The sequence below is a fragment of the Chlorocebus sabaeus genome, chromosome 10 (assembly GCF_047675955.1).
Source record: "Chlorocebus sabaeus isolate Y175 chromosome 10, mChlSab1.0.hap1, whole genome shotgun sequence".
NCBI lineage: Eukaryota > Metazoa > Chordata > Mammalia > Primates > Cercopithecidae > Chlorocebus > Chlorocebus sabaeus.
The window spans coordinates 109,940,652-109,960,768 of NC_132913.1; the positions used below are offsets into that span (position 1 = coordinate 109,940,652).

Consider the following 20,117-nt stretch of genomic DNA (forward strand, 5'->3'; position numbering starts at 1 on the left):
CATCATCCGGGTACCAGCCCAGGAGCTTCCTGCTTGGCCTAGGCTGATGAGAAAGGCTATAGTGGGCTTTGCAGAATGTAAAGGGTTCGGACTGTCAGAAGAGTTGGAGAGAACATTCCAGAAGGGCAGAACTACAGAGCAAAGAACCAGAGGTGGGATTAAATGTGCCATGTGGCAGGAACATTTGGGGACTGACAAGAGCAGAGGAACGAGTGGATATAAAGTCACGGGTCTACTCAATGTGCCCTTGAATGCTAGGTGAACACTCTGGGGGCTTATAGCCAGAGAAACCAGTCATTGTTAATTTTAAATCGGGGAGTAGCCTGAAGAGTGTTAGTGATGAGGGAGCTGAGTATGGTATAGGTTGAAATAGTGAGAAATAAGAGGTGGAGGAGTCATTGGAAGGTGATGACTTCAGTCACCTTGGATTTCTTGGATGCTGGTAATGGCAGGAGAGTGGAGAGACAGGGATGAGTCAGAGACAACAAACACAAAACAAACAAAGAACCCAAGAAAACCTTTTTTTCTTATTGCACTAGCAGTATGTTTTTAATGTAGGAACCATAAATAGTCGGAAGTTTTAAATGTAACAGTCAATCCGAGTACCCAGAACCCGGAGGGTTACTTGTTGCTATCCTGGGAAATAGCTTTCTAGATGATGTTTTCTATGCATAGGTTGTATCCATCTTTAATAAAAATATGATTTTCCAGCTTAATTTTCTAATGTATAAGTCCATCTTTAGCTTCGTTCCACATTAATAAACATTCATGTACAAAACTTTAATCATTATTTCATTTGCTGTTCATTATTCATCATGATTTATCTCTGCCAGCCAATTAAGATCTTTTCCATTTTTGGCTGATGTAAACACTGGAATAAATATTTAATGTAGATATCCTTATTCATTTGATTGAGCCATTTTGAACAGACTGACAGGACTCAGAGATGGATGCCTTCTTTGTCCTTCGTATCCAATGATAACTCAACATTTGGAGCCTGAAGGATTTGGGGCATGATGGTGATGTTATTGAAATAAATGAGAAAATATGGAAAAAAGAAGGATTAAGTCGTAAAGGAAGTCTATAAACTCAGTAGTAAAGAAATTTTTGCTGCTATAGGTGTCATAATCCCTGTTAATAGTTGCTTGAAATTTTTATTTTTTTCTCATAGAACAAGAGGTTAGAGGCTGGTGGATGCTGACATTTGTTCAGTTGCTCCACAATATCATCAGAGACTCAAGCTGCCTCTTTCTTTATGTTCCTCCATGTTTGGCCTGTTGGCTTGTTGCCTCATGTGCTAAGATAGCTGCTGTTGCTTCTGACATCAGAACCATGTTCCAGCTAGGAGCAAGGTGGAGTAGGGATGGCTGCCTGTATCCTTTTTCTAAAGAAAACAAAAGCATATCCAGGAGATCTTGCCCCTGACCCACGCACCTCCCTACTTCTCCCTGACAGGACTGAGTGTCATGGCCACCCCTAATTGCAAAGGATGTTGGGAAAGGAGGAAGTTGAATTGCCAGACTGACTCGAGCTATTTTGCCTGAGGTTTGGCCTGAGTCTGAGTTCTGCTAACAAGTCACAAGAAAGTGGGTAGTGTCCGGTAAGCAATTCATAGTGTCTGTGTGCTATGCTTTGAGAAATTGAGTTACTGGGCATTCAGGAGGTTTTGTTGTAGGCAGTAAAGAACCCCCGATATCTGGGCCAAGGATCCACGATAAAAGAGATTAGAGTGACGGTTGCAGAACCGTAGAGGGAACAGAGGTTGATTAATCAGACGCACAAAAGTTAAATAACAGATTATTCCATTTGAAAGAGAAAACCCTATGAGAAGTGAGAAGAACTGTGCTTTACTACATTATACATAGATGGTTTCATTTAATTCATGTAATTTTCCTAAATGAGAACCTAGTCATTCTACACATATTTATTGAATGTTTACTATGTGCCAGCCACTGAGTTAGGCACTGGGAATACAGTGGTGAGTAAAACAGGCAAAGCCTCTTCAATGCTGAGCTCACAGGTTACTGAAGGAGGTAAAAAAAATAACCAGAGGGGCACGTAACAAATAATGTCAGTAGAAATAAGCACAGCAAGAAAACTTAGTTAAACAAGAGGATAGAGAGAGCAAGAGATGTGTATTTCTGACACCACGAAGCAATTTCTGTTGTCACCATTTTATTGCTAAGGACACTGAGGCAGGCCAGCCAGAATCCCAGGTGACCGGGTGGTATTCGGCAGAACCTTGCTTATGATCTAGGTTGGACTCCGAAGCACATGCTTGGGAAGACATCATGCAGCTGGGAACTGGGGAAACATTTAGTGTCTGCATCTAAGTGGAGAGCTGGAGTCTCTCATGGGACTCGGTGAGAAGAATTCAAGCTTTATGTACCATAAAGCTCTTTGGAGTTTTATCTTTGCTCTACATCAGGAACACTCAATGCATGATTTTTACCATGACTTCTTGGTCTCTGCTGGCGAAGTGTTGTTGTTCAGACAAAAGGACTGTACCCCACCATGCCATGAGCCATGTGGGACATACCAGCACCTGCTTTGTGTGCAAGCTGGAGGGATGGTTGAAAAGAGCACAGGCTCTGGAGTCTGACTGATTGGGTTTGCACACTTACTCTCCCACTCGTTGGTGCATAAACATGGGCAAGGTAACCTCTATGGGACTGAGTTTCCCCACCTGCAAAGTTTCTACTGTGTTGTAGTGAAGAGCATGTGAGATAAGGCAGATAATGGGAGCACAGGAAATGCTTAATAAACACTGTGTTATTTTTGTTGGTAGCGTTTAGAAACTCTCTGCATTATTTTCTGTTATGCTCACATTGTAGAGCTAGCCTCAGAAAGACACGTTTTTCCATGCAGAAATCTCACATTCACAAGTTTATAAATTGTGAACAGCCTGGCGACATGATAAGGCACTGTGTTCCCCCGATGGCATATTTCTGAAGCACAGCATGCTCAAAATTTTATCTTCCCATTTTACATGCTTTTGCAGACAGCACAATATGGAACCGGTCAGGCTCCTAATTATGACAGCAGTCCAGAGCCAGAATCCAATCATCCAGTTGACAAAGGACTTGGTACAGAGAACGGTGACCAGCTGTTCCCCATCTCCAGTGAGCAGCAAGTAAGAGGAAATGGGTTTAAGCTGCATGAAGGATTTGGGTTATTTATGGCAGAATTTCCTGACCGTGAAGGTTGCTCAACATTAGGACTGGATTACAGAGAGAGGCTGTAGAATTCCCGTCTGTGGAGATTCCGAAAACATGTTCTTGTTTGCGAGGTTACTACAGATGCTGCCTTCCCACTGTGCGTTCTCTCTTGTCTCTCTCCCTTTCTACCCATCTGGTCTTTGTAACCAAATGAACCTTCTCTAAGACATTGGGGGTGGGGCTGCTACGTGGAGAAGGGAAACAGTTAACTGGTCAGAACATCATCCACTTTTTGACATTTTGATTGCAGGCTTCGGCATTTTGGGTGAGGACACACAAACACAAATTCATTTAGTTAACCTAGGACTGAAAAGACCACCTGGGCCAGGTGAAAAACAAAAATGGTCAGGTTTACAAGTTTGATGAACTTGGAGAACACATGCCCCATCCTAAGGACACAGGCTTTACTCTGGTCAGCCAATTCTTTTTTTCGAGATGAAGTCTCGCTCTGTCACCCAGGCTGGAGTGCAGTGGTGCAATCTCAACTCACTGCAACCTCCGCCTCCTGAGTTCAAGTGATTCTCCTGCCTCAGCCTCCCAAGTAGTTGGGACTATAGGCACCCGCCACCATGCCCAGCTAATTTTTTGTATGTTTGGTAGAGACGGGGTTTCACAGTGTTAGCCAATTCTTATCGCAAGGCCTGTGGGAATGCACACTGTTGCCAAGCTGATTTTCAAGAGCGGTATGAAATCTGGGGAGTTTTAAAATTCTGGCAACTAACGTTTTCAGAGCCAGTTATGTGTGTACCAAGGCGAACACAGATCTGTGGGTCATAATTCCATGTGCACGGTGCTTGTTTGTGACCTCTGATCTGTGAGGTCACCTTGGTCTGTTGGCCCTTCTAGCAAGTAGGGGAATGAGCATCTCTCCAAGTTCAGACACGGGTTTGAGGTGGCAGAATTTGTCTTTTAAAATGGAAAACTTATATATTTACATTTATGAGCTGAACCATAAGAAATTGACATTTTTATGCATCAACAATAATCAAATATTGTCAATTTCATGTGCTTCAATCTAAAAGGAATCATCCACTTAAGTGAAACTAGAATCTGAAATACAGACTGTGTTCTGTCCTGCAGCGTCAAGCAGTTCTGCCTCCTCTGAGACGAAGAAAGCACTCACTTACTGTTCTGGCACCCCACATTATTTACTAGCAGACCGTGCCTGGCAGATGGAGGTGACATCAGCCATTGCCCGAATAACATCCATCTTCTCATTTGCACCAAGCAGCTTAAAGAGTCTGCCCTTCCCGGGACTAATGGCTTTAACATTGTTGAAGTTCCTTTTAGCAGCAGCATAGCCATTTGTGGAAATTTTCCACATAATCATCTTTCTCTTCTTTTGTCTTTCCATCAATTAGTTATAGGCTATCATTTTCTACAGGTATCGTTAGTTTCTATCGATATCATTGCAGAAATCAGCTGGACATAGCTGAGGGTGAAACAGTTGTTATCCTCAGGCAGGTAGACACACTCCACCTCCAAAAGCAGTAAGATCAGTTTCTTCCAGGATCCACAACTGCGGTGATTCAGGTGTGAATCGGATTGCTTACTGATGGTGCATTCTCTTGAACAAAAAAGTGCATTGAGGGAGACACAGCTGACAGACGACCTAATGGGAACCTGGAGGGGAGGTTCTACCTCAGATGCCACATCTTCCCTGCCACTCCCAGACCAAATCCTGAGGTTTGAAAAGGGGGTTGGTACCAAGCCTTTGTCATGTTTGAGAGAAAGACAGGAAGAGAGTCTCACTGTTCTCACTGGCTTTCCCATGCATCCTAGAACTCAAACTCTGGTGAAAGCATTTCTTTAGTTCCAAGAGCTCTCTGGATGAATAGGGTAATGGGTTTCTTTTTATTTTCTTCTTTTTCAACTATTTAATATTTACTTCATATTGATTTATAAACAGCAACCTCTTTGTGAATTTCCTTCATAATATAGAAAATTTATTTTGACCAAATGGATAATGCATTTTTATTGTCTTAATTAACTGGAATTCCAACATTCCCTTCCCCCATTTATTTGCTTTTAATGAAAAGTAGCAAATGAATAAAAACCATACAAAAAGAGAGGAAAAAAAACTATAATCAGAGACTTAACCAAACAAAACTCCCCACTAAAACCAAACTTTGCAGAAACAGTTTTCAAAGTTCCTATGAAATCAATCATCTGGAGATATATTTTGAAGGGAAAAAAAGTGCTCTGTAAAATGATTAGCTTAGTTTCTTCATGTGACCTAAAAAAGGGCAGGTGGATATAATCTACTTCTCACCCCACTGATGGCGAATACTTTGAAAGTCATATTGATCATTTAGAAAGTATGTGACCACACATGAGACGCTCCAGCTGCCTCTTTGTCTGGTCTCATAAGTGTGTACAGAATTATTTTTATGTGCCCAAAGCACCTAAACCCTACACGCTCTGTGTGGCTGACTGAGAAACTGCAGAGCAGATGTCTGAAGGACTGATGTGCTGAGCCCTGGGCTGTGTTGTGAGGCAACACACAGCTAACCTTCCTTGTATCCGACGCTTGCTAGACTTTCCCACTGACCACAGGCTCCCCACAGCTTTGTGCCTCGGTTTGTAGATTGATGGCAATGCAAGGGGACTAAAAGTAAAGAAAGATAAATGTCAAACTCTTAATCAAAGGAAGGAAGAGAAGGGAAAAGATCTATAAATTTAAAAATATTTTTTCATGTTTACTGAGCCTGGTAGCAGAGATACATGGAAACTCATTGCCTAGCAATTGTTTAATGCTGATGGGTGGAGTCATCATCATTATTATTATCATCAAGAACTTTTATTTACTCAGCACTTTCTGTATGTCAGGCACTGTCTAAATGCTTCTCATGTATCGATGCATTTAATTTTCACAGCTCTGTAAAATAAGTACAGTTGACCCTTGAGCGACATGGATCTGAACTGTGTGGGATCACTAATAACAGATTTTCTTTTTTTTTCACATAAATTTGTACTTTTATTTCTTATTCTTGAGGTTAGATTCTAAACCCTAAAGATATCCAAACTGGTATTAGATCTACTTATCTATAGCCAGAGACAGCTTCTATCATGTTGTCCTTAGCAGCCAAGGTTATTAAAATGTCTTTCCTCCAGGAAGATCCAACAGGAAAAAAGAAAGAAACCTCTCTGATTAGGCTCCAGCCATACCCCACCCTCCATCAAATTGACTGGATAGGCATAATGGAAACCAGAACATGTGGTTTCCAAAAAAGAAAAATCCTATGAGGGAGGCGAGGAGGGGAGAGGAAGGATTCAGTCAGTGCCCAGAGTCAAATTGAGTAATATCAATTTCGCTCACCTTCACACATCTTCAGGTTGCATGTTCGTGGAGTAGTTTAGGAATAAATCCATGGTTTATAGAGTACTAAAATACCTAGTTGTCTGCTTTATTACATTATGGCTTTCCCAAGCAGTTTCCAGGGCAAACTGGCATGAGAATTTGACTGGAACTGCATGCAGGACCGCAGAGATTCCTCTCCACAGTTATAGAAGGGACTGTTGCAAGCCTGATTGTTCTAGAACTGGGTGCACCAGGTCTGAGTGTTCCAGGAGTGGTTGCCCCAGGACTGGATGTTCAGGCTCTGATTGTTCCAGCTTGAATTGCTCCAGATCTGGTTGTTCCAGACTGGAAGATTCCCAGTCGTGTTCACCAGGCATTCCCGGCGGTAGGAAGAGTAGAGGCTGGGGTAGGTAGGTGCTGAGGCCTGAGTCACACACACCATTGCTATTCTGTGGCCAGTTGTTTTTCTGCCACCTCTTAGATTTCATTCTCTGGTTCTGAAACCAGGTCTTCACCTGTTTATAGCTCAGGTTCAGGATGTTGGAAAGTTCTTGCATCTGCTGAAGGCTGAGGTATTTCTGTCTCTGAAATCTATCAATGGGTACAAACAGCTGGGTGGAAGAGAACAAAGTTCTGGTCTTCTGTTTCTTGACTGGGACCTTGTCCTCCTTTTTTGGGGCACTATTCTCTGCAGCAGTGGTTGTTTGCCTTTGGGACTGGTGGGAGAATCAGAGCTCTCCTGAATAAGCAGATCCATGGAGGAAGGAAGAGGAGAGATGGTCTCCTTGTGAGGCATCTCAGCAGGAGACATTTGCAAGGATGGATAGTTTTCTTCAGGCCCACAAATCACAGGCATAAGTGAAGATTCTTTACAATCAGATGCTTCGAAGCAAGGCAGGCTTTGGGGACAAGCTGGATCCATACTCACGTTATTACTGGGGAAGAGAAGGAAAAAATTTAAGAGCTGGACTGGAAAAAATGGCTAAGGCAGCATTCAGACTTTTTTCTGGAAGGTCTTAGAGAAATATGACCTCCAGAAGTGAAAGTATCAAGAAGTTGGGATGAAGTAAATCAGCTCCACAACAACAGGAGGCAACCAGCTCAGTCCAGCAAAATGTCAATAACAGATTTTCTCCACCTCTGCCACCCCTGAGACAGCAAAACCAACTCCTCCTCTTCCTCCTTCTCCTCAGCCTACTCAACATGAAGACAAGGAAAAAAATGTGATGATCTACTTTCACCTAATCAATATTAAATATATTTTCCTTATGATTTTCTTAATAACATTTTCTTTTCTCTAGCTTACTTTATTATAAGAAGACAGTATATAATGCATAGAACATATAAAATATGTGTTGATTGACTGTTTATGTTGTAAGTAATGCTTCCAGTTAACAGTGGGCTATTAGTAGTAAAGCTTTTAGGGAGCCAAAAGTTGTATGCAGATTTTTCACTGCACAGGGGTCAGCACCCCTAACCCGTGCATTGTTCAAGGGTCAACTGTATTTTACGTTCTATAGTTGAGGAAATTGAGGCACAGCGAGATTAACTCACTTGTCCAGGGCCACACAGCTAGTGAATGGTAAAGCAAGGATTGAAACCCAGGTTCTTTTCTTTTTTAATTTTATTTATTATTTATTTATTTATTTATTTATTTATTTATTTTTGAGACAGAGTCTCCCTCTGTCGCCCGGGCTGGAGTGCAGTGGCCAGATCTCAGCTCACTGCAAGCTCCGCCTCCCGGAAACCCAGGTTCTTAACCATGGTGCTGACCTGCCTCTTTTGATAAGTGTGCTAGAGAACACATGGTTTATTTTGAAAAGTGTAGATGCATTTTGTAATCTTTTTCTTTTGTTAACAATTACCATTTAATTTTCCTCTCTAGCAAGGAGGTCCTTTGGAATCCTTCAAAAACTGAAGCATGTTTACTTCATGATTTTTTTTGCGAATACAAATCAGAAAATTTTCTCTCTAACCTGCCAGCATCTGAAGATAAAGAGAGGAGAACCTGGTGGTTTTTATCTTTCTCAAAAAGATAACGGAAAATATGACTCAGTGGGGCTCTTGAGAGATGCTGTTCCCATTGCTGATGTTCAGTGTTATATCTTCTGTCTGGATTGGACTTTGGAGAAAAGCATCCAAGGTAAAATGTGCTTATAGCTCTCTGCCAAGGTGAAAACCTCAATATCATAATAGGAGAGCTTGGGTGAAGAAGGAGTAAGTTTGGGAATAACTTGACTCTATCTTGTGATAAATTCTGAAGTGATCTGTTATGAAAGCCCCTTTCAGATCTATGGGTCAAAATCGATTTTCCTTAGTGTGAACCACAGGGATTTCGCAGATACAGTGTAATGGGGGACCAGAAACACACATAGACTCGTGCCTGGATAGCTGAGCTTCTTAGACTTGACAAGCAGCCTTCTGCTTGACTAGCTGAAAACTCAGGCACGTGTGAATCTCATCCCCTCCTCCGAAAATGAGGCAATTGGACCAAACAGTGGAGCTATTAAAAAACAGGCCAATTTGGACCTCACTCCAGCTCTAGTAAATCAGGCTCTAGGAGTGGAGTCCAGGTATGTGTATTTTCCTTGGGTGTCATGAAGAACCCGTATATGGCTACTTTCTAACCAGAGTGTGTGCTAATGGCAGGCTCCGCTTTTATTTCTCTGTCTCTTCAGACAACAAGCATTTGTTGAACGCTTACTGCGCGGTGGACAGAACAACAGCCATTGTGCTGATGACAGGAATTCTGCAGGAACAAGGTCCTCAGGGTCCTTGCCTTCAAGGAGCTTGAAGTCTAGATTAGATGAAAGATACTAACAGGTACAAGAGTAAGAGAATTAGGCTGGGCATGGTGGCCTACACCTGTAATCCCAGCTACTCGGCAGGTGGAGGCGGGAGGATTGCTTGACCCCAAGAGTTCAAGACCAGCCTGGACAACATAGTGAGACCCCCACCACTCCAATCTCTTTAAAAAAAAAAGTGTAAGAGAATTTCAGATGGGCTACAAGTTGTGAAGAAGATAGAACAGGGTCATGACGTGGAGTCAGGGAGGTAAGGACCAGAGAGGGCATCTCTGAACGGAGACATGTGGGGGAGATAGGATCTCAGAGATGTGAGGAGTCAACCAGGAGGAGAGCATGCTTAGGACAAAGCTTGGGAGGCTGGAATGTGCAAGATAGGCTCGAGTAAGAGGCAGTAAGCAAGGGCCAGAGTGGCTGCAACATAAAAAAGGAGAAGCAGGCAGGCAGGAGAGAGGAGCAGAGGTCAGATCTCAGTCCTTGACCATGGCTGTGCATTGGGACTTTATTCTGAGCATGACTGGGAGCCATTGGAGGATGGAGATTGTTTTCAGAAATGAATTGGTTCTTGATTTTCATTTGAATAAGACCATTTGGGCTGCTCTGTACGATACCTGACAAGGTGGTTATAAAATTATTACTTGATATTTGACTAATTAGGCTTTATTTTCTTAACTTGGGATATAACTTATATACCATGAAGTTTACTCTTTTAAAATATACAGCTCGGCTAGGCGCAGTTGTTCATGCCTGTAATCCCAACGCTCTGGAAGCCCAGGAGTTTGATGCTTCAGTGAGTTATGATTGAACCACTGTGCTCCAGTCTGGGCAACAGAGCGAGACCCTGTTTCTACAAAAGTTTTTAAAAATTAAAAAATATTCCCTGGGCGTGGTGACATGTGTCTATAGTCCTAGCAACTTGGGAGGCTAAGGTGGGAGGATTGCTTGAGCCCAGGAGTTGGAGGCTATGGTGAGCTATGATGGTGCCACTACACTCCAGTCTGGGCAATAGAGCAAGACCCTGTCTCTAAAATAAATACATACATACATACATACTTACATACATACATACATACATAAATACATAAATAAATAAAGATACACAACTCAGAGATTTTTAGTACATTCACAAAGCTGTGCAACTATCACTATTATCTGCTTTCAGAATTTAATAATAAATTGCTTTAATTTGCAAAAAATGTGATGGTATAGGAAATCATAGCACTGATCCTAGAGTAAGTAAAAGAAAGCTTGACTGGGATGATGAAGAAAACACTCAGACTCTCCCAGTCTACACATCTAATGGAAATTTTGTGTGATGATGGATATATTCTGTATTGCACTGTCCTTATTGGGAGCCACCAGCCTCACGTGGCTATTGAGCACTTGAAATGCAACTGGTACTATTGAGGGACTGGATCTTTTATTGCACTAAATTTAAATAGCCACATATGGATGCCATATTGAATAGCACAGCTTTATGGCAACTTACAAATTCATAGTCTTATCTGAGGTCGTTTTCCCCAACTCTCCTACCTCCCCAGTGTCTAAAATCATTGAAATGTTGAAGCATATTTATGGTATTTATACCTAATCCTCAGTACAAAGAAAAAGCTGGAGAGTTCCCACAAGAAATCTAGATGACAAGAGGCACAAAGGATGGATGGCGGCCGGGCACGGTGGCTCACGCCTGTAATCCCAGCACTTTGGGAGGTCGAGGCGGGAGGATCACAAGGTCAGGAGATCGAGACCATCCTGGCGAACATGGTGAAACCCCGTCTCTACTAAAAATACAAAAAAATTAGCCGGGCGTGGTGGCGGGCACCTGGCGTCCCAACTGCTCGGGAGGCTGAGGCAGGAGAATGGCGTGAGCCTGGGAGGTGGAGGTTGCAGTGAGCCGAGATCACACCACTGCACTCCAGCCTGGGCGACAGAGTGAGACTCTGTCTCAAAAAAAATAAAAAATAATAAAAATAAAAATAAAGGATGGATGGCAGATTCTGAGCATCTTCTGAGGTAGAATAGGATCTGAGTGGGAGTTAACCCGGTTGTCAACACATGGGTGACATCCATATGCTCATGGAAGGCAAAAGCAAGTGGTGACCTCAGCCCCAGCTTCACAACTCACAACGAATAAAAATAATTCCCAAAGCAGAATATTTTAAGAGGGCAATAAAGTAAGGTTATCTCTCCTTCTGCACTTATGGGTTACATGTGACAGCAGTAACAAAATCACCCTTTCTAGGATTATGTCCCTGAACTATTTGTTAAGAAGCGTCGAAGCACCATGAAAGACTCTAAACTCTCATGGTTAAACTCATTAAGCCCTACCCTCCCCAAGTTCCATTTAAGCTGTTTCAGTTATTTAAAAAAAAAAAGAAAAAAAAATTCTCCAGAGCCTTGCATTTTTGTCTAGAGGATTTGCTTTTCCATCCTTCATAAGGAGAAAAATAGCCCAGGAGGAGCCTTAAACTTTATTAACGTTGTAAAATATTCAGTGGTTTTTTATTGTTCATTTCCTGTTTTATTATTTTTTTAACTACCATGTTTTGCAAATATGAGGCATACATGAAAGTAAACAAATTTAAGATGTTTCTTGTCTTAAAACTTCCTATATTGTTTTGGAGCCAAAATAAATTCTTGGTATTTATTGTGTATGATGTTATGAAAAGATGAGATGGCCTTTAATGCATAAGGCCTATGCATTAATATTTGCCTATAAAATACGGCATGTTCCAGAGAAGACCAGAAATACTCCCTTATTACCTGACAGATGTAGAAGGAAAAAATCAATCACATGACCTCTAAAGTTGCAAGCTTTTAAGGTAAACACACAAATGTAGATTGAGATTCCATAAATATTTAAAAGTTATTTGTTAAACTAACAAACCATTAAATATAATGTTTTGGCCTCCTGTCTTCCCGTCTGTGTCTTCATGTGGCCTGAAAAGTTAGATTCAGATTTAGAATTCTTGGCCTAGAGATTTTAAACATTAAAAAGAAATAAATAAATAGCAAAGTGAGGGAGGCAGCCTGTCTACTGTCTAGGACTACAGAAGGACTCTGTCTGGGTCTGTGTTCCTGCATGAACAGCCATCCTCGGCCAGGCCTCCAGTCTAGGGTAGTGCACATCTGTGCTGTCCTCCACCCCAGGGAGGACAGACCTGGGGCGGAGACCTGTGCAGGCCTGGGATGCACGTTCAGGCATTTGGGTAGGAAATGCTGGGATTGCCCATGAATGGTCTAGAGAATTGAGAGTCTTTTCTTGCTTCACAGGAAAGGACATGGCTAGAGGAGGGTCAGAGCAGGGGTCCTAAATCAGAAAGTCCAGGATACAAACCCTAGTTACCTGGTTCTAGGAGCCAGTGACCATTGAGTGCCTCTTTGTGTCTTTTGTTTTGTTTTTGTTTGCAGCGGAGTCTTGCTGTGTGACTCAGCCTGGAGTGCAGTGGAGAGATCATGGCTCACTACAGCCTCGACCTCCCACTTAAGTGATCCTCCCACCTTAGCCTCCCAATTAGCTGGAACTACAGGCAAGTGACACCATACCCGACATTTTTTTTTTTTTTTTTTTTTTTTTTTTTTTTTTTGTAGAGATGGGGAGTCACTGTGTTGACCAGGCTGGTCTCAAACTTCTGGGCTCTAAGCGATCCTGCTGCCGCGTCCTCCCAAAGTGCTGGGATTACAGGTGTGAGCCACCGTGCCTGGCCCAGTGCCTCTGTTGAAAGAAACTCTGCTCCCTAACATTCCCCTGATAAAATTTCACCAATCCAGGACAGCAGAGGAGTCACTTATTAGAGGGCTAAAATGTCCTATATTGTTTTAGAGAAAAATAAGTTATTGATATTTATTATGTATGAAGTTATGAAAAGATGAGATGGCCTTTAATGCATCCTTAAGATCTGGCTCTACAGTTGGTCTCTTTTACAGTCAGAAGTTTTCAGTTTGCTATTTCTAGGGCTTCTGAGTGCTTTTAAATTTTTTCAAGCTTTATTGAAATACAGTTCACATACCATACAATTTACCTATGTTTTTAGTATATTCGCAATTTAGTATATTGTGACCTTCACCACAATCAATTTTAGAACATTTTCATCACCCCAAAAAGAAACCCATTCTCATTAGCAAGCATTCCTGTTTTCCTCACCTCACCCCCAGCCCAGGGCAAGCACTGATCGACTTTGTCTCTCTAGTTTGCCTCTTCCTCACTGAGGGCTTTCGTACTTTTAAAGTGGTTTCCCTATATATGTGTACACATTAAGTAGGCCCAGATAGAATAGCAAAATCTCAATACATCCAGATATTTTGTTTTCTCTATAGATGTAGGTTAGTGCTTCTCAAACTTCAATGTGCGAGAGAATCACTCTGCGAATCTGGTTAAAATTCCCACTGATTCTGCTGGTCTGGGGTAGGGCCTGAAATTCTGAATTCCTCTCAAGGAGTCCCCATGCTGCTTGTCTAGAGGACACACTTTTTCTTTCTTTCTTTTTTTTTTTGAAACAGGGTCTCACTCTGACTCCCAGGCTGGAGTGCAGTGGCATAATCTTGGCTCACTGCAGCCTCCACATCCCAGGCTCAAGCGATTCTCCCACCCCAACCTCCCAAGCAGCTAAGACTACAGGCACATGCCACCATACCCGACTCATTTTTGTATTTTTTGTAGGGACAACAGGGTTTTACCATGTTGGCCAGGCTGGTCTCAAACTCCTGAGCTCAAATGATCTGCCTGCCTCGGCCTCCCAAAGTGCTGAGGTTATAAGCATGAGCCACCACACCCAGCATGGAAGCCACATTTTAAAGAACAAGGACACATGGTGCTGAAGTCATTGTTTTAACCAAAGCAGCCTCCATTTCAGACAATGAACTGGTTTAGTATGGCAGGGTCCCATGATAGCATAGAAAGCATGGGGGAGTGGTGTGCCTGCATGCATGTGTGTGTGCACGTATGGGCGTGTGTGTGTGTGTCTGAGAGAGAGACAGAGAGAGAGACAGACAGAGACGGGCAGTGGGCAGAGGCTCCGTGAACATGGACCTCTGTCTACCATTCTGAAATGAGGGCTGTGAGGACTTTGTACATTTATTTTCTCCCTTCTGGCCTTCAACTCCATGCTCTTCCTGATTCACCGTCCTCCTTATAAAGCTGAGATACTGCAGGTTGTTCAACTTTGGTTCCCTTCTTTATCAAGGATGCGAAACTATGTTCCTCTGACCATCGCTGATGCATCAGGGTCATTGGTTCTGGTCACACAGCACTTTCTGGAAACTGTGTTCTTGTGAAAAGAAATGAGAACCGCATTTCCCACACTTTGGTATTTTTGACAAGCTCTGTCTCCTTGGGCATAGGAACCAGAGTCCCTGTTTACAGGGCAGGAATCTGAAGCGCGCGACCCTCGGTGATGGGGCTCAGTCAAAACCCAGGGCCTCCAGGTTTGCTCGGGGTGGGCATTGCACAACCTGTGGCATTCAGTTGCCATCCACAGAAGGACTCACTTTCTCTGGGTTCTATCACATTGCTTTCGTTCCTGTGGTTTCTTGCTAACTAACTGTATCATCAGATCCCACATGGCAGCGCTAAGGCCAAACACAGAAACCAAGCTTTATTCATCTTCCAGGATGACCCATGAGACTCCTTGAGTGCCCAGCTGTTATATTAGATGTGAGGTGGGAGCACGGAGAGGCTCCAGTGGGGCTGCTGGGCTGTGGATGGCAGAGGCTGTGTTGTGTATAAAACCCCTGAGAACACGACATAAGCGGTTGAACTTTGTGACAACATGTCTATGACTGCCCTTTTTTTTTTTTTTTTTTGAGATAGAGTCTCACTCTGTTGCCCAGACTGGAGTGCAGTGGCGTGATCTTGGCTCACTGCAACCTCTGCCTCCCAGATTCAAGCGATTCTTCTGTCTCAGCCTCCCAAGTAGCTGGGATTACAGGTACCCACCACCACACCCAGCTAATTTTTTTTTTTTTTTTTTTTTTTTTTTTTTTTTTTTTTTTTTTTAGTAGAGATGGGGTTTTTACCATGTTGGCCAGGCTGATCTTGAACTCCTGACCTCAGGTTATCCACCTGCCTTAGCCTCCCAAAGTACTGGGATTACAGGCGTGAGCCACTGCACCTGGCCAACTTTTTCTTAAGATACATTTGAATCTGAAAACAATGCAAAATTACTTAGAAAAGACAAGAATATGAATCCAGTGGTGACGTTTATAGCAGCACATTTCTGATCATGGCACCTCTTGGCTCTAGCACTTTCAAAGGCTCCCTATTACCTAAGTGGTAAACCCAGTCTCCTTATTACGACCTCCAGGGCTCTCCTCCCTGGCTTTGGCCTCCACTTCTAGCTCTGCTGCCTACAACTCCCTTTATAAATCCCTCACACCCCAGCTACTCTGTCGTAGACCATGTACTGTTTCAGGAACACAGTGCCTCGCAGCTTCCATGCCTCTCCTCTTGCTGTTCCTTTGTGCCAGAATGTCCCTCTTTCCCTTCTCTGTTAAAATTTCAGTCTTCCTTCCAGGGTGAATTCCTTTCCTCTTCCTTCATGATGCTTTAAAAAAAAACTCTTTAAATTAGTTAATTAATTTAGAGATGGGATCTCACTCTGTTGCCCAAGCTGGAGTGCAGTGGCATGGTAACAGCTCACTGCAGCATTGAACCCCCGGGCTCAAGCACTTCTCCCGCCTTCCAAAGTGCTGAGATTATAGGCATGAGCCACCACATTTGGCTGTTTGTGGAATCTTTTTACCATCTTTCTCTCCTCTGTGTTCTACTCCAACTGGACTTTCTTTTGACATTGTCTTGTGATTTACATTGTTAATAGAAATAATGCAAATACAATGGCCATTTATTGAACACATGCTGTGTGCCTGATGGGGTAGCATGTGATTTACATAAGCAACTCCATTTCCTCTTCCAAATGCCCTAGTAAAGAAGCTGGTGTTGTACCCACTGCAAGGTGAAGTTATAAGTTCAGACTTCCCCAGAGTTACCTGGCAGGTCCAGTGTTGGTCCCAAGGCTGGTGATGACACCCAGACCCTCTTATGCAGCAGTACCCAGCCTTTTTGGCATCAGAGACCAGTTTCATGGAAGACAGTTTTTCCATGGACTGGGCAGGTGGGGGGATGGTTTTAGGATGATTCAAGCACGTTGCCTTTATTGTGCACTTTATTTCTATTATTATTACATTGTAATATATTAATATATTGAAATAATTATATAACTCAGCGTAACGTAGAATCAGTGGGAGCCCTGAGCTTGTTTTCCTACAACTGGATAGTCCCATCTAAAGGTGATGGGAGACAGTGACAGATCATCAGGCATTAGATTCTCATAAGAAGTGCACAACCTAGATCCCTCGCATGTGCAGTTCACAATAGGGTTCGTGCTCCTATGAGAATCTAATGGGGCCACTGATCTGACAGGAGGTGGAGCACAAGTGGTAATGCTCGCTTGTCCTCTGCTCATCTCCTGCTGGTTCCTAATGGGACCAGTCCATGGCCCAGGGGTTGCGGACCTGCTCTCAGGTTCTGTTCATATTCATTTATCTCAACCAGAGCTGGCTGGAGCCAACAAAGGAAGTCTCCAGCTTGTGTAAAACCCCTGTGACTTCCAAATTATACAGGACTTGGCTTTACCTGTGTGAGATGGGTTAGGGGATGGTCCCTCTGCCTCAACACAGTGACCGTCATGAGTCATGCCTGTCCCCAAGTCATTCTTTATTTCTTCAGCAGTGTATCTCTGAGCTGTGGCCCTTGAGAGGCCTTGAAGGGTATGCTTGAAGCTTTTACAAAACATAGCAGGGAGATCTTGGGTCCTCAGGAAAACAACATAAGCAAACATCGTAAGCCCAAGAAATTCAAGCAGGTGGTGGCAGGGAACATGGTCAACACAGATGCTTATTTGGTCAGGTTAAGGAATGAGCAGGGTAAAGAGAGGTCCGTGGGGATGGGGTCTCCATGCACCCAGCAGAAGTGAGTAGGGAACTAGAAAGGCTCTTGGGTGACAAGACTCATGTTAGAGCAGAAATGAGCAGGGAGTAAGCAGGGAGTTAGAAGACTCTTGGGTGACAAGATTCATGCTCACGTCAACACTGGTCATCCGATGGGCTTGTTTGCTGTCGGGGTCAGCTGCTGGATCTCCTGTGAGAATGGGTGGATGAGGAAGTGAAACGCAGCAAAACTGGATCTAAACAGGTGAAAAGCTAAGCTCAGTCAAAAGAATGGTCTGAAATAATATTTAGGGACCTAGAGAAACGCTCACAATGTAATAATGCTTTAAAATTTAAGATTTTCCATCTTAATGACAATCACAATTTCATTAAGATACATACCACCACTTGCACTCACAATTATGCATAGTAAAGAGACCACAGGGAGTGTTCCAGAGGATTATCTGAGGGGTGGAACAATGGCAGTTTTGATTTTATTTTTATATAGTTTTTGAACTTCTATGATGTTCTCAAGTAAAACAGGTTAATCAGAAAAAAAAATTGATAATCTGATAATCAGATAATCAGAAAAAGAAACAAAAAAAATTCTCAGAGCACAAAGCAAGCAGGGTTGGAGGCAGTCTGGGTGGGAAGGACCATTGTTCCCACCCAGCAGGGTTTTCTTCTTAATGTTCTTTCATGTGTGTGCACCCAACTTCAAAGCTTTTCCTGAGTTTATTATTGTGACGAATGGCTCTAAACTTCCTCAGTGACAGCCTCCCATTGGGGAACTACAGTTTGAAAATGTGACGGAAATTGATGAAACTTCTCAAGAATTCCTGGTGTAGACAAGACTTTAGGAGGTGTGAGGAGACGGCGAGACTCTCTCGGCAAAATGTCCTCCCCCTTCCATTCTGTCCCCACTTAGTCTGTTCCATCCCTGCCTAATCACGGATATCCACTACCACATGTCTGCAGTCACCCCAGGGACTGGGATGCATCAAGAAAGGAAAATCCTTCCCAAGCCCTGTCTTTACCATCTTGGATTCCTTTAGAGCTCTGAAAAGCAAAGGGCTGGATTCAAGAAATGGGGAAGAGACTGAGCATAGCAGCCTGTAATCCCAGCATTTTGGGAGGCAGGAGGATTGCTTGAGGCCAGGAGTTCAAGAACATAGTAAGGCCCTGTCTCTAAAAAATATTAAAAAAAGATACAGGCCGGGCGCGGTGGCTCAAGCCTGTAATCCCAGCACTTTTGGAGGCCGAGACAGGCGGATCACGAGGTCAGGAGATCGAGACCATCCTGGCTAACACGGTGAAATCCCGTCTCTACTAAAAAATACAAAAAACTAGCTGGGCGAGGTGGCAGGCGCCTGTAGTCCCAGCTACTCAGGAGACTGAGGCAGGAGAATGGCGTAAACCCAGGAGGCGGAGCTTGCAGTGAGCTGAGATCTGGCCACTGCACTTCAGCCTGGGTGACAGAGCGAGACTCCATCTCAAAAAAAAAAAGATATAGTCGGTCATGGTGCCACAGAAGGGTCTCTTGAGAATTCAGCCCAGTCTGGGCTACAGAATGAGACCCTGTCTCTATTTAAAAAAAAAAAAAAAACGAAAGAAAGAAATGGAGGGGTAGCATGAAGATACCGTTTTGCTTCAGCCTCCTTCTCCATGTACGCATGCACCTACTAATATGACTGTCTTGAAGGAAAATTCCAAGCTAAACATTTCGTGCCCATTTAGCCCAAATAAATAAAGAGGGAAGCGGGAAAGCCCTTGGATAAAACCACCTTGACTTCGGTGATAAATTTGTCAGACTTCAGTTTTGTGTTTTTTGTGATTTACCTATTTGCTTTTAAAATCTTGGTACATAAAAGATTATCAAAGAAAAAACTTTGCATGTGCCTGAATAACTTCCTTACATTTTGGCCATGTGTTTTAATGCTTCAGAAAATGTGTTTTGAAGGGAGGTAGGGATGGGTGAGGACACGCTGCCAGGTTAGGATAGACCGAATCAACCCTCCCAAGTTCTGAATCCTGTACGTGTGTGTTGGGGTGAGGGGAAGTGCCTGGATGGAAATAAGTAAACTGAAGTTTATAACACTCCTTCTCGAACATCATACAGCTCTTCCAAACATCATCTTGATAAGTTAATGTAAATGAATCAGAAACATCTGCCTGCCGAATGCCCCCCGCACATACAAGGACTTAACAATTAAATGGAAAAATGTTCGGTTCAATGTGTTTCAGGTTTTAGCGGATCCAAGATGTTTTGAAAAACAGTTAAGTTCTTAAGACATTTTGATTATTTAAAGGGCGGCTGGCTCTCCCACCCTCTTTCAAAACGGCAGTGGTTATTTCTGTTCTTTGTATCGATGCCAGTTCCTCTTATTGTCTGTGGAAGAAATTCTCTAGCAGAAGCTCACATCCCTGGTCTCTGAAATGATGACTGCACATTGCTGTCCTATCCAGATAAAGGCTCGCTTCTAACCCTCTCCTTATGCTATGCCCAGATTTGGTTCCTAAGCAAATGCTGTGTCCTTCAAGTACAGAGGTCTTTTGTTTTTTGCTTTCTTGAGACAGGGTCTCACTCTCTTGCCCATGCTGGAGTGCAGTGGTACGGTCATGGCTCACTGCAGCCTCCACCACCCAGGCTCAAACAATTCTCTCGCCTCAACCTCCCAAATAGCTGGGACCACAGGTGTGTGCCACCGTACCTGGCTAATTTTTTAATTTTTTTGTAGAGACAGGTCTCACTATGTTTCCCAGGCTGTTCTCAAACTCCTGGCCTGAAGCGATCCTCCTACCTCATCCTCCCAAAGAGCTGGAATTACAGGTGTGAGCTACTGCACCCAGCCCAGGCACAGGGTTTTAAGT

The 20,117-nt window shown here is 43.2% G+C and overlaps 1 protein-coding gene and 1 pseudogene across 1 annotated transcript in view; one reads left to right on the forward strand and one right to left on the reverse strand.

Annotated features, from left to right (window-relative positions):
• Positions 1-20,117, forward strand: part of SGPP2 (sphingosine-1-phosphate phosphatase 2) — a 141,473-nt gene that overhangs the window by 22,740 nt on the left and 98,616 nt on the right. The gene's annotated exons all lie outside the window — the stretch shown is intronic.
• On the reverse strand, positions 6,400-7,681 carry LOC140712686 (homeobox protein NANOG pseudogene; annotated as a pseudogene).